General features: G+C 46.9%; 1 long non-coding RNA gene across 1 annotated transcript; it reads left to right on the top strand.

The window, feature by feature from the left end:
* Positions 1-224: 224 nt before the first annotated feature.
* Positions 225-1105, top strand: LOC137478953 (uncharacterized). Its single transcript, XR_011001893.1, has 2 exons — positions 225-440; positions 527-1105. It is a non-coding gene; the product is annotated as an uncharacterized lncRNA (long non-coding RNA).
* The last annotated feature ends 9885 nt before the right edge of the window (positions 1106-10990 follow it).

Below are 10990 nucleotides of genomic sequence, written 5' to 3'. Positions count from 1 at the left end.
CTTTGAGAAAAAAAAATCCACATAGCCCTTTTTGAGTTATGGGGGAGAAAATATGAGTTGTTTTCAACTGGATATAGGTGAGGGGGAAAAGGTAATAGCATATTTTTTCTAAAGAGATGGATAGCAAAAGCCTGTGATACCTGATGCTTGATTTGGAAATGGAAAGGCTGGGCTTTGCAGAGTGCCAGGGGCATTTCCCATCAAAAAAAAAAAAAATCCTATCTCTGATTTAAAAGCCTTGGTGAAGCCAATGGTAGAGCCTCGAGGGACTCCACTTGTCACCCATTAGAAGTGACTCTTGGTTGCAGGTTAAAAATAGAGGTTGGTAATTAATAACTCTTCCATTCTGGCAACATTTTTGAGGTACTGACAGTATTTCTCATCTCTCATGGGGACGAGGAGTCAGTTCTGAAAAATTTTGTGAACTAGAAAACCAAAGGGTAAGATCTTTTTAAGGTCAATGAAAATATTTTTCTTTGATAATTTCAAGCTTCCTGTTTTGATATTATTTTTTTCCCTATAACAGCTTAATTCTGAAGAGAGAAGACCTTTTCAACTAAAGCCCTGGGATGTGTCACTGGAGGAAGTACAAAAGCCAAACATTTGGACAATTTGGACAAGGGTTTGAGCTTTTTTCCCAGTTGAAACAACTGTCCAAACCACTCTTGCCTGCAAAAATTAGGATGGGTATTTTCCCACTGTTCCCCTTCCCAGGCCCATTGCACAGGGAGTTTCCCAGCTGGCCCAGTGAATGGTGGGCAAATGGGATGGAGCCACAGTTGCAGGAGCAGCTTGAACCACTGTGAGATCCACTGGACTCTTGATTTGAATTGTGGCTCCAGGATTTTGTCCTCCTTCCCACCATCATGGTCCCTCAGCAGGGACTTCAAAGGCACAGGACTCCCTCGGGACACTGAAGATACAGATGAGCAGCGGCCTTCAAAAGCATTTAGGATGATTAAAAGTCTGCCTCCTGATGGGGCCTTTAACCACATGGAAAGTGGGATTTAGGTTCCTAGATTGTTTCTCTGCTTTTGAAATTTGCTTTTCTGGGACTGGTGGTTCTTAGTGGCCAGTGAAGGAAGGACAGCTGGGGGTGAGATCAGGTGGGAGTATGGCTGGAAAGCAATGTTTTGTCCTTTGGTGCACTGACATGCAGTTTTTCAGGCAGTGCCAAGAGAAAGTTGTCCTGGAGGAGGACGGAGAGGATGAATGGAGGCACAGACCTGTCCCTGAGGGCTGGCAAATGTGCTTTGGCACCGGGAATGAGTGATAAAGCAGGAGTAGATTGGCTGCCCCCAACCCTCCTGGGCTTCAAAAGTGGCTCAAGGAGCACTAAACACAGCAGTGACATTCTTTTCCTCCTCTCTAAAACTCGTCCCCGACCGCTAAACTCGGTTCTATATTTATGTACGGCTTCACGTTCCCGGGCGATGGCTGCGGGGAGTTCCCAAAGGCTGGCTGGGATTCCTGCAGCTCCTCTCCCATCCCACAGAAGAGAGGCCAGGTCGGGATGTGTGTGTGGCACAGAGGTGGCTCTGCAGGCTGTGCTGGCTGTCCCCTGCCCGGTGCCCCTGCCGGGGGCTGCGGAGGTACCGCTGCCCCCACGGTGTGCTCTGCACAGCCCCTGGCCGGCCTGGCTGCTTTCTTTGGCGTGCTGGGAGCTCGCTTGGCTCTGGCCAAAAGCTGTCTTGACACTGATGTAATCGAAATCCAAATATCGCTGAGGGAAGCTTATCTGCAAACATGCCCAGCCCTGCAGCCAGCACCCCCAAGCCGATCCCGCTGCCTGAGGCAGCGCCAGCGGGGCTGCGTGCTGGTGTGAAGGCAGCTCCAAATGATGGTGTGTAGGCACGCAGCTGAGACCTGGGGAGGAGATTAGAGCTGGAAAAGCTGCCTGAACTGCCGGACCCAAGGGTCTTTGCTGACCTGGACCCTTTGTCTTTAGGTTTTGCTCCCTGGGGCTTCCCCAGAGGGTTTTCCTGTCAAGGAAGAGGGATGTGTACACCAAGTGCTACCCAAATACCCTCTCCGGAGCAACTCCAAGGAGACCCAAAGGCATAGGCAATGGAAATCTTGGTCTAGGTAGCAGATCTGATGAGTGCCCTTGCTAAAGACTGAAGCCAAGGAGGGATGTGGGCTGCTAAGGGAGGATTCAGGCCAAATGACATAACAGCAACAAAAGAGAAAATTTCTCCTTTGATTGGAGAAAAAAACCCTTAAACACTCAAAACCGTTGCTCATGGTATGGAGTTGGACAAAATGGAATGAAGAAAAGGGTGTCAGGAGGTAGGAAATTACACCAGTGCTGCTCCTGTTGAGGGAGAGGCTTGCTCCAGACAGTGAAATGTTCAAAAGATTTGTGAATGCTACAGATACCTTTGGGTGAACAACACCACAGGTGTGGGATGGTGGAAAGGAGCTCCAAAAGGAAGAATTCGTGTGTCAGGATGATTCAGTCAGAAGGTTCTGGTGTCTGTGCACAGGCAGCAGTGACTCCTTGGCAAGAGAGCATGGCTGCTGTGACCTTTAGAGCCAAGGGTTGCACCTGACCTGAAGTTTTCAGCTCACTCCCAACAGACCAGCTTTTCTTCAAGTGTGAATCCTCTCCTCCTCCATGTCTTCCTCTGGTGTCCGACACAAAGGCACCCTGTGTCTGTAGGAAGCCTTCTCTGGCTTTTGGGCTGCTGGCAGTGGCCCCCGGTGCTATTTTTCATCTTCTGACCCCACATTTCCAACAGGAGTGGAAGAAACTTGAATCAGAGCTGTTCTTGGTGGGTCCATGTCACTTGGTGTCGGTGCACTCTGACAGGGGTTGTCACTGGGTGCTTGCCCTTGCCCTGTGGCATCGGGCTGGGTGTGCCTTGGGTCTGTGCTGGCGCTGGGTTCAGGCTCCCCTGCTCTCCCCACTCACCTGCTCCCTCCACCCCAAGCGTTTTTCCAGACTGCACCAATAATCGAATGTGCAGAGGCAGCAGGGCACGGATCTGTCTGAGCCCCGCTCGCCTCCAGTACCCCGGGAGGGAAGCGAAGAAGTGGGGGCGGGGGAAGGCTTTTATCCCCTTTTAAAAAGCAGGAACATGGGATGTGCATTAGGCTTTCTTCTTCAGGGAGCATGGCTGCGTTTCGCCTCTCGCAGCTGTCCCTCCCCGCGCATTCCTGCACAAACCCCTTTTGTTCGCTGCCCTCAGCCAATACACAGGCAGCAACAGCAGCCCAGATGTTCCCTATCAAACTCAGAGCCATGCCAACAAACTTTGGCACACATGAAAGTGCGCCGAGGAATGGGCCTCCGCAAATACCATTTCTTTTTCTCCCCCCTTCCCACCCTTCCATTCCTGTAAGTATTTTTCAAACGCTAATGGCTTCCACGCCGCGACAGCCGGGCTGCGGGGGCGTCTGGCAAATTCGTGCCGCAGGTACCCCCGGCGCCTTGGCTGGGCTGGGCTGGCCTTGAGCCCCGGCCCCCATGTTTTCCCCGCTGCCTTTCCAAGGCCGGGCCCTGCTCCCGTGGACGATGCTGTTTGCAGGCAGCGACCTGCAGGCGATGCTTTGTGGGGATTTGCTGTGAATCTGTTTTCTCCCAGCACTGTCTGGGCTGGCTTGTGACGATCTAGAAAAGCATAATTAAAGATGCTCTGGGGGCTGAGTGGCCCCTTTAAGCTTGGCTTTGCCACAGTCCCAGTGCTTGGTGGGCGTGTGGAAGTGAGTTGTGTTTTTGGCTGGGGTGAGATGAAGTTTTTCATCTCTTTCTCAACATCTTCTCTGCAGGCAATTCCTGCTGCTGCCATTCAGCTGTGAGCCCTGGGTCATGATGCAGATGGGGCCACTGCACATCCCAGCAGCTCTGTTGGCACCACAGGCTGACAGAGATGACCTGGAGGACCAGGAGCTGAGGGACAGCGTGGCCAAGACTCAGCTCTACAAACAAGAACCGACCTAGCTTTGGCCATGAGCAGATGGGTGAGCGCATGAATGAAAACCTTCCTCTGTGCACAAGATAGAGAACTACTTATGCTGAGTAAAACACAATCTTGAGGCTCTGCACAGACATGCTTTGATGATGGAAGAGCTCCCTGTTGCACGCTGATGTGTAAATGTGGTTAAAAGTTGCTGCAGCTGCCACCCCTCTCTGCTCCTGTGCGGGCTCAGATCTGGCCCTCACTGCAGGTCTCAAATGGCAGAGCCATGTCCCACCTCTCTGGCTCCACAATGGAACTCCACGGGGTCAGTGCCAGGTTTGGTGCCAACCACCCCACCCGTGGAGAGATGGGCTTGGGCAGAAGACAGCAAATGCTACCCCTCACTCACTGAAGCAAGCAAAGGCCATTTCTGGCAGAAGAACCATTCCCATCTAACTTAAACAAGATAAACCCATTTGTTTCAGCACCAGGGCTCTTCAAAGACAGCTTGAACTACTTTTTTACCCCTCCACAATAATGGCAGTGATGTATTTTTTCACTCCTCTCTCACACTGTAAAGATTGAAGCATTTTTGCTCAAATTTAAATTAAAAAAAAAAAAAAAAAACAACTCATCTGGATGAAAACCAGAGCTTGCAAAGTTTCCATGAAGGGTGGTGAACCTCTCTCCCCAGCAGTGTGCTTATCTGAGATCATCTACTTGAGGAGTGTGCCAAGATTTCCATCCTGGAAAAAGACCCTTCTCTGAGGGTTTTGCATAAGAAGGGATGGAAGGATTCACTGCACAGTGAATTTGGTTAAGAGAGGAGGACGCACTCAGGGTCCCAGGGGAGGGAGAACAGCTCCATTCCAGCCTGGAGCTGAACAGAGATGAAGCAATGATTGCAGAGAGGTTCAGAGGAACCACCAGATGTGCAGGCAATAGCCAGGGCTGGGGAAGGGGGAGAAAAGGAGTTTGCACAGTTCAGAGGCAGGACTCAGCTCTGGCTACAAGGACATGCTGTGATGGCAGCAACTCCAGCTGCTGTGGAGAGGCCTGACTGGGTGAACTGGGCTGGGCGAGGGCAGGGGCCATTTCCAGAGATATCCATCCCCCCAGGCTTGTGCCTCTTGCAGTGGTGACAGTGATTCTCAAAAGGCAGCGTCAGCTGCACCCTCTGTATCCTTGTCCTGGCTGTGGACCTCAGAAAATAAGTGTAACCTTTGAGAAAAGGTTAAGATAAAGAGGTGGTGGAAGAAAAATGGTCTGAGCTGATGAAAACCCCATCTCAGAGGAAAATTGTGGTTATTTTTCTACAAAGGATTTGTAGGTACTATTTCTAGAAAGTAGGAGAAATGGAGCTCTGGTGAATTTCTCTGGTTCCCTTCATTAAGGAAGGAAGGCAACACACTGAATTTGCCATCAAAATAATAGTAAGAATAATAAGAAGAACCATAGCCCCTAAATTCTCTTATTTAAAAATAAAATAAAATATAAAATCAAGAGGTAGTTACCATTTCACATGTGGTCTGGTTTAAATCCTGGGAGCAAGGTGGCCCCTGAGATCTAACCTGTTGGAGTAGAGCCCTGCTGTGTTCAAAGGCGAGGGTGAACCCTTGAATTTGCTTTCAGACTTGGGCTGGGGCTGCTGAGGTTTTCTCTGAGGTTTTCTGAAGCCCTGAGCAAGTTGGGGAAGATCTCTTTTCATGACCAAACAGTCTGTGGGAAAAATCCATCAGTAGATTTGCATGGAGGGAGGATGTGAGGCACATGCTTGCTGGATTGTTTCGTGGCTTACACAGAAAGTCTGCAATTTTTGGGGCTTCATATAAAACCTGCAGGACAAAGGTCTCCTCTGTAAAGTCAGATTCCCCAAATGAGGCTGATTTCAGCAGTTGATCTTCATTTAACACTCCCAAACCAGATGAAAAATTGCAGACTGAATGTGACCACATGTACTTAGGAGGGGTTTCTAGTTGCTGGTGCACAGGTGTTGCTCCAGGCAGAACACAGACGTGCCCTGATGTACAATGCTAAATAAATAATCCTGCTTTTCTGAGCTGGACAGTCCATGCTGGACTCAAAGCTGGCTTGTTCTCAGAACTCAGGATATCTGCTTGTCTTCCCTTCAGTTTCTCTGTTGGTGAGCACATGGCTACACTGAGCACATGGACAGGGATTGCAGAGCCTTTTCTCCTGCTAGGAGAGGGGTCTGGAAACAATTACAAGCTGCTCATGCTTAATCACTGGGGTAAATCTTGAATGCCTGTCTTAATATTTTGCAGGACTGAAGATGGCATCTGAATTTTTGCGGTGTGCAGGTTACCCAGCAGAGCACACAGACTTTGACAGTTCTATTCTGTGCATGTTATGGGGGTCTTGAGAACCCCCCAGCTTCTTGAAATTCAGGTACAATTTCAAAGAAAACTAAAATGCAAGAGGGGAAAAAAACCCCCTGAAGTTTGCCTGATATTTGTGCAAATTGTCAGCTCAGTCATGTTCTTATGAACCTTTGCTGAACCTGACCATTTGTACCTCGAACTGCACAAGAAGAGAGCATTAAATGAGTTGAAAAAGAAAAAAATAAGTCCCTTGTGAAAATGAAGGCAACCAAAATAACTCACAAATCTGGGCTGAAGTCAGTCAATGACAAGACAAAACAATAGAAGTCTTCCTTTACTTCCTTAAATATTGAAATGTTTCCCTTCAGCATTTTCAGGCTGAAGCAGTTTGCTTTATTGAACACTATTTAGTTTGACGCTTTATTTTTTATTTTCATTTTCAATAGACCTAAATTTAAAAGGAAAATGGTTGTGGTTTTTTACACTGACTTTTTTAAAAGATGGAATAGTCTCCAAGCAAACCAGAAGATTTTGTTACTGGTCAAGCAAAATGTTTTTGGTTGACCCAAAATGAATCGAGCTTTCCTCATTACATTAAGTCCTTCCTCTTAGTTCAGCTCCAAAACCAGAATCTTCCACCACTAGAAGAAACCAGCCATCCTTGTTTTCACTTTCCTGCTGCAGCAGTCAGGGATCTAATTTTGGTTGCTCCTGTTTCAATCTTTATTCCCCTCTCGATGTATTGCAGGCTGAGCTCTGTGATATCAGAGTTTGCAGCCAGGGTGTGGTACAGATCTCTCTCCAGCTATCTCGGATACCTCACTAAAGAGCTGCTAAGCCTCCCTGGCCAGCAGCCTGCTTGTCTGCAGGCTTTATAGCTCCACTTCAAACTCTGCCAGTGACACCAACACTTGGAAATCCTCATTAGTTCGTGGCCTTGGTAAAGCCTGTGGGTGTCAGCTGGTGAGTAGTCATGGCATTGTTCAAAAACTAAAGTAAACACTCTCTTCTGCAGAAAGTGCTGGGAAAAAAAAAAAAAAAAAAAAAAAAAGCTTCTACACAAATATTGTGAAAGGCAGCAGCCAACTGATGGGGTAACTTTCCAGTGCCATGGAAAGGAGTTACCCACTGAAGCCTTGGTGAGATCCAAGCACGGCAATCCTTTGAAAACCTCCTCACAGATCCAGCCTTGGCAAAGAGCACTTCGCTGAGAGCATCTATAAACACGTGGGGTTTTATATCTTCTTTTTGTGTGCTTGTTACAGAGACAAAGCATCGACATTTTGTGAACTTTATTGCAGGAAAGACAAAATGTTTCATCTTAAAGACTTCCAAATTGTAGCAGGCGTTATCTGCAGGGTGGCCAAGGCTGCAGGTGGAGGCCGGAGCTGGGAGGGCACAGCCTCTCCAGACATGGGCACAGTTTGTTCAGGGTGACACTGGAGGGCTGCACACACAATTTGCTGGGCTGTCTCTGAGCAGTGCTGAGGATATCCCGGCTGACCTGGGCTCCCCTCACCTCCCCTTGTGGCTGCAGGGCAGTACCAGGCAGCTGAGGGATGGAGAGGTCCTAACCCTGCACATCTGCCTGGTGCAGCTTAAGTATTTGCAGGATGGGGAGGGGAAGTAAACCAGTGCATGTCCTGAGGTGCCTGCAGCTTGCTGGTCTCCAAATGGGTTCCTTGGTTCTTCTGCCTTGTATTTCTTCTTTGTATTTGTGTTGTAGATACCTCCAGAGACTCCGAGTGAGGTTCTAGATACCTCCAGAGACTCTGAACAAGGCTTCATGGAAAGTGTCTTGCTGCAAGGATACAGGAAAAGTGAGGGCTTGTTTTGCAAACAGGTGAGGTGTTGTCACACGTCCTCCTTTGGCACTGAACATGTGTCCCTTCAGCCACGTGCGCTGAAGGAGAGCCAAAGTAGCCTGCACTGACTGAGACACAAACAGCAGCACTTGTGGGGCTCTTTGTGGGAATGCAGCAGGATGGGAGCAGCAGCCCCCGCCACGCTCTGAGGGTCAGCAGCATTTCCCTTGCAGAAGGGAGCTGTCTAAGCCCAACGTGTTGCGTTGCAGAGCTGGGAGAGGTGAGAGGACAACATCCTCCTTGTGCAGCTGGAAGGAGAGATGTGAACTGGCCAACACACGGCGGGCTTGGCTGTCACATCGGGGCTAACTGGCACGGGATGGTAATAAAGTGATTTTCACATCATACGATACCCTGCTGCAAATACATCTTACAAGCACTGCTGGCTCTTGGGTTTGGCAGCCATCTGTCCTCCTGTCTTGCCTTGAAAGCACAAGAATTTCCCACATAGACTCACTCTTTCAGAGGCGAAACTTTTTTTTTCCACAGACTTTTTCAGGAGCTGCATGGCTGACTGGCATCCAAAGTGATCCAGCTGTTGGTGCCAATGTGAGTGCCCATGGGGAGGGTGATGGGGCTGTGATAGCAGTGGGAAGAAGTGGGAATGGTGTGGGAAGCACCACAGTCACAGGAACAAGGCTGGCAGAGGTGTCAGGAGCTGACCAGCACTCAGAGCATAAATGATGCAGAAAGCAATGTCCAAAGTTGCAGGAGCAGCCTGAACCCTGAGTCTGTGGGTCCCCATCTCCTGTGGAACGTGCGTGGAGAGCCACACACCTGAAATCTCCAAAACCTGCATCTCGCTCTCCCAGGGCGTTACTGACCTTGCCCAGAAGATGTTTATTTTTAAAAATACCTGAATGGAGATTCTGTGGTTGTCTTCAGTCAATTCTCTCCACGTTTTACTGCCCTGACTCCTCTAGCCTGAGTCTTGCTTTCTTCTTCACCTCTATCCTCCACAGGCCCTGAAAACACATCACCCTGTATCTTTACAGCTGTGCTTTATATATTTAAAGACGATTATCGTGTCCTCTCCCCCACACTTCTCTCCCATCCAGACTAAACAAGCACAGTTCATTCTCTGGAGCGTGTAACAACAATAAGTTTGTTTGATGAATACTCAATTTGTTTAGCACAGCGGTTCTAATCACTCAAGTTTTGCCAAAGATAACAAACCTTCAGCAAATTTCTCTTCAAATTTTTAGTTTTATCAACTGTTTTGACAGCTAGATTATAATTTTTACACAAAGGGTTAGAATGAAAGCAATTGCTTTCTAGTTTCTCTGTATAAAGATTTGAATTATGACTTTTACATTAGGCAATGCAATTAAATGCATTCTAGAACTGTCATGAAATATTAAACTTGGAGTTATAAAAAGTATTCTTTTAATGATTCATAGTATCTTTCAAAAGGAATTAGCTGCAACAGTATTTCTTAAACTATATAAAAATATGTATCAGTAATTGTTCATTTCCACTTGTTTTACTGTTCAGCTCCAGTTGTGCCAGCCAAAATGGTAAGTTTATAATCTTCAGGATATTTCTGGTAGTAATGAATTTTATTTTGTTTTACCAGCTTTTTTTTATGGCACTTTTAATTAGCCAGCGTTTGATCCTGTTTAGGTTTTCTTTTACACAAATATTTTAAGATGAGGAGTTATTACACAATATGTTTGTCCGTATGGAAAATTTATTTTAAGTACTCAGAGTAAAGAAAGACTCAAAAAATGTCAGCAGGAATTTATTTTTTTAAACATTTATATTGCATGCTGAGCTTCCTTCAGATTTCAGATTTCAGATTTTGAAAGCTGAACTTATCTTAAGGTAAAAGCTGAAAGGTTAAAATGTGAAAACACGGGGTGGGGATCTGAAAAGCTGAGAAGTTTTCAGGCTCAGTTTCAAAGCAAACACATCACTGTAATGAGCAGTGTCCTGCAAAAACACCCAGCTCTGCACGGGATGCAGAGAGGAGCAGGTTCAGCTCTGCAATGCTGTGGAGTCCCTGTGGGACCATCTCCCCCCAGTTTGGCTGCTGACAGCCCAGAGTACCCTTGGGAAGTTTGCCTTTTCCCTAGAAAATGTGCACAGATCCACGAATCAAAAGATGTTGAAAACCTTTGGTTTATCTTGTTTAAAAAACAGGGAGGTTTATGTCACTTTTTCCCACTCAGTAGCTCTTTAGATAAGTGGATTTTGGTTTTCCTCTATGAAATTCTTAAAAACCAAAAGTTTGCCTTGGTCCCAGAAATGACAGTGCTGATTTAATCCCGCTTACCAGGCAGTTACAGGAACAGAAACTGAGAAGGAATAATGCTGTACTTTTAATTCAGTCTTCTGCTAAGAAAGCCTGTTCACCTCAGGCTTTGAAGCCTGAGACAGTCCAGCAGAAAATCAACAAAATAAATTTTCAAGGCTCTCAAAAGTGATTTTGAAGGACAAATTAAATCCTGAGTTATTATCAAAACAGAAGACTTGCTCCTTGCTCACATAGTGCCATAGCTTATCTGGACATGGTGGCTATTCCTAAGCCAGCCTGTGTTATGATATGGTAAAGGATGGGGTAGTATTGATGTGGATACACTTTGATAGATTTTTTTTTTCATTAGAAAAAGAGCTAAATTGATTTAGGATTTTTTTTGGCTCTGTTATTTTCAGGATGCTATTTCCCTAGGTCACTTGAATTATATGCCAGAGTTCTTGGAAGCTCAAGATAGAGTCTGAAATGCAAGCAGAAAGGAAACTCTCCTTCCCTGTGCAAGCCTTTCCCTGTGTCACATCAGGGCTCAGTCCTTTACTGGGAAAACGTTGCTTTGTGTGTTACTGTGGCAGCGTGCAGAGCAGTGCAAGAATGAAGTTTTAAATATACATCTGACTCAGGGAG

This window comes from Anomalospiza imberbis, chromosome 9 (genome assembly GCF_031753505.1).
Source record: "Anomalospiza imberbis isolate Cuckoo-Finch-1a 21T00152 chromosome 9, ASM3175350v1, whole genome shotgun sequence".
Lineage (NCBI taxonomy): Eukaryota > Metazoa > Chordata > Aves > Passeriformes > Viduidae > Anomalospiza > Anomalospiza imberbis.
This window is presented reverse-complemented; position numbering and strand designations above follow the sequence as displayed.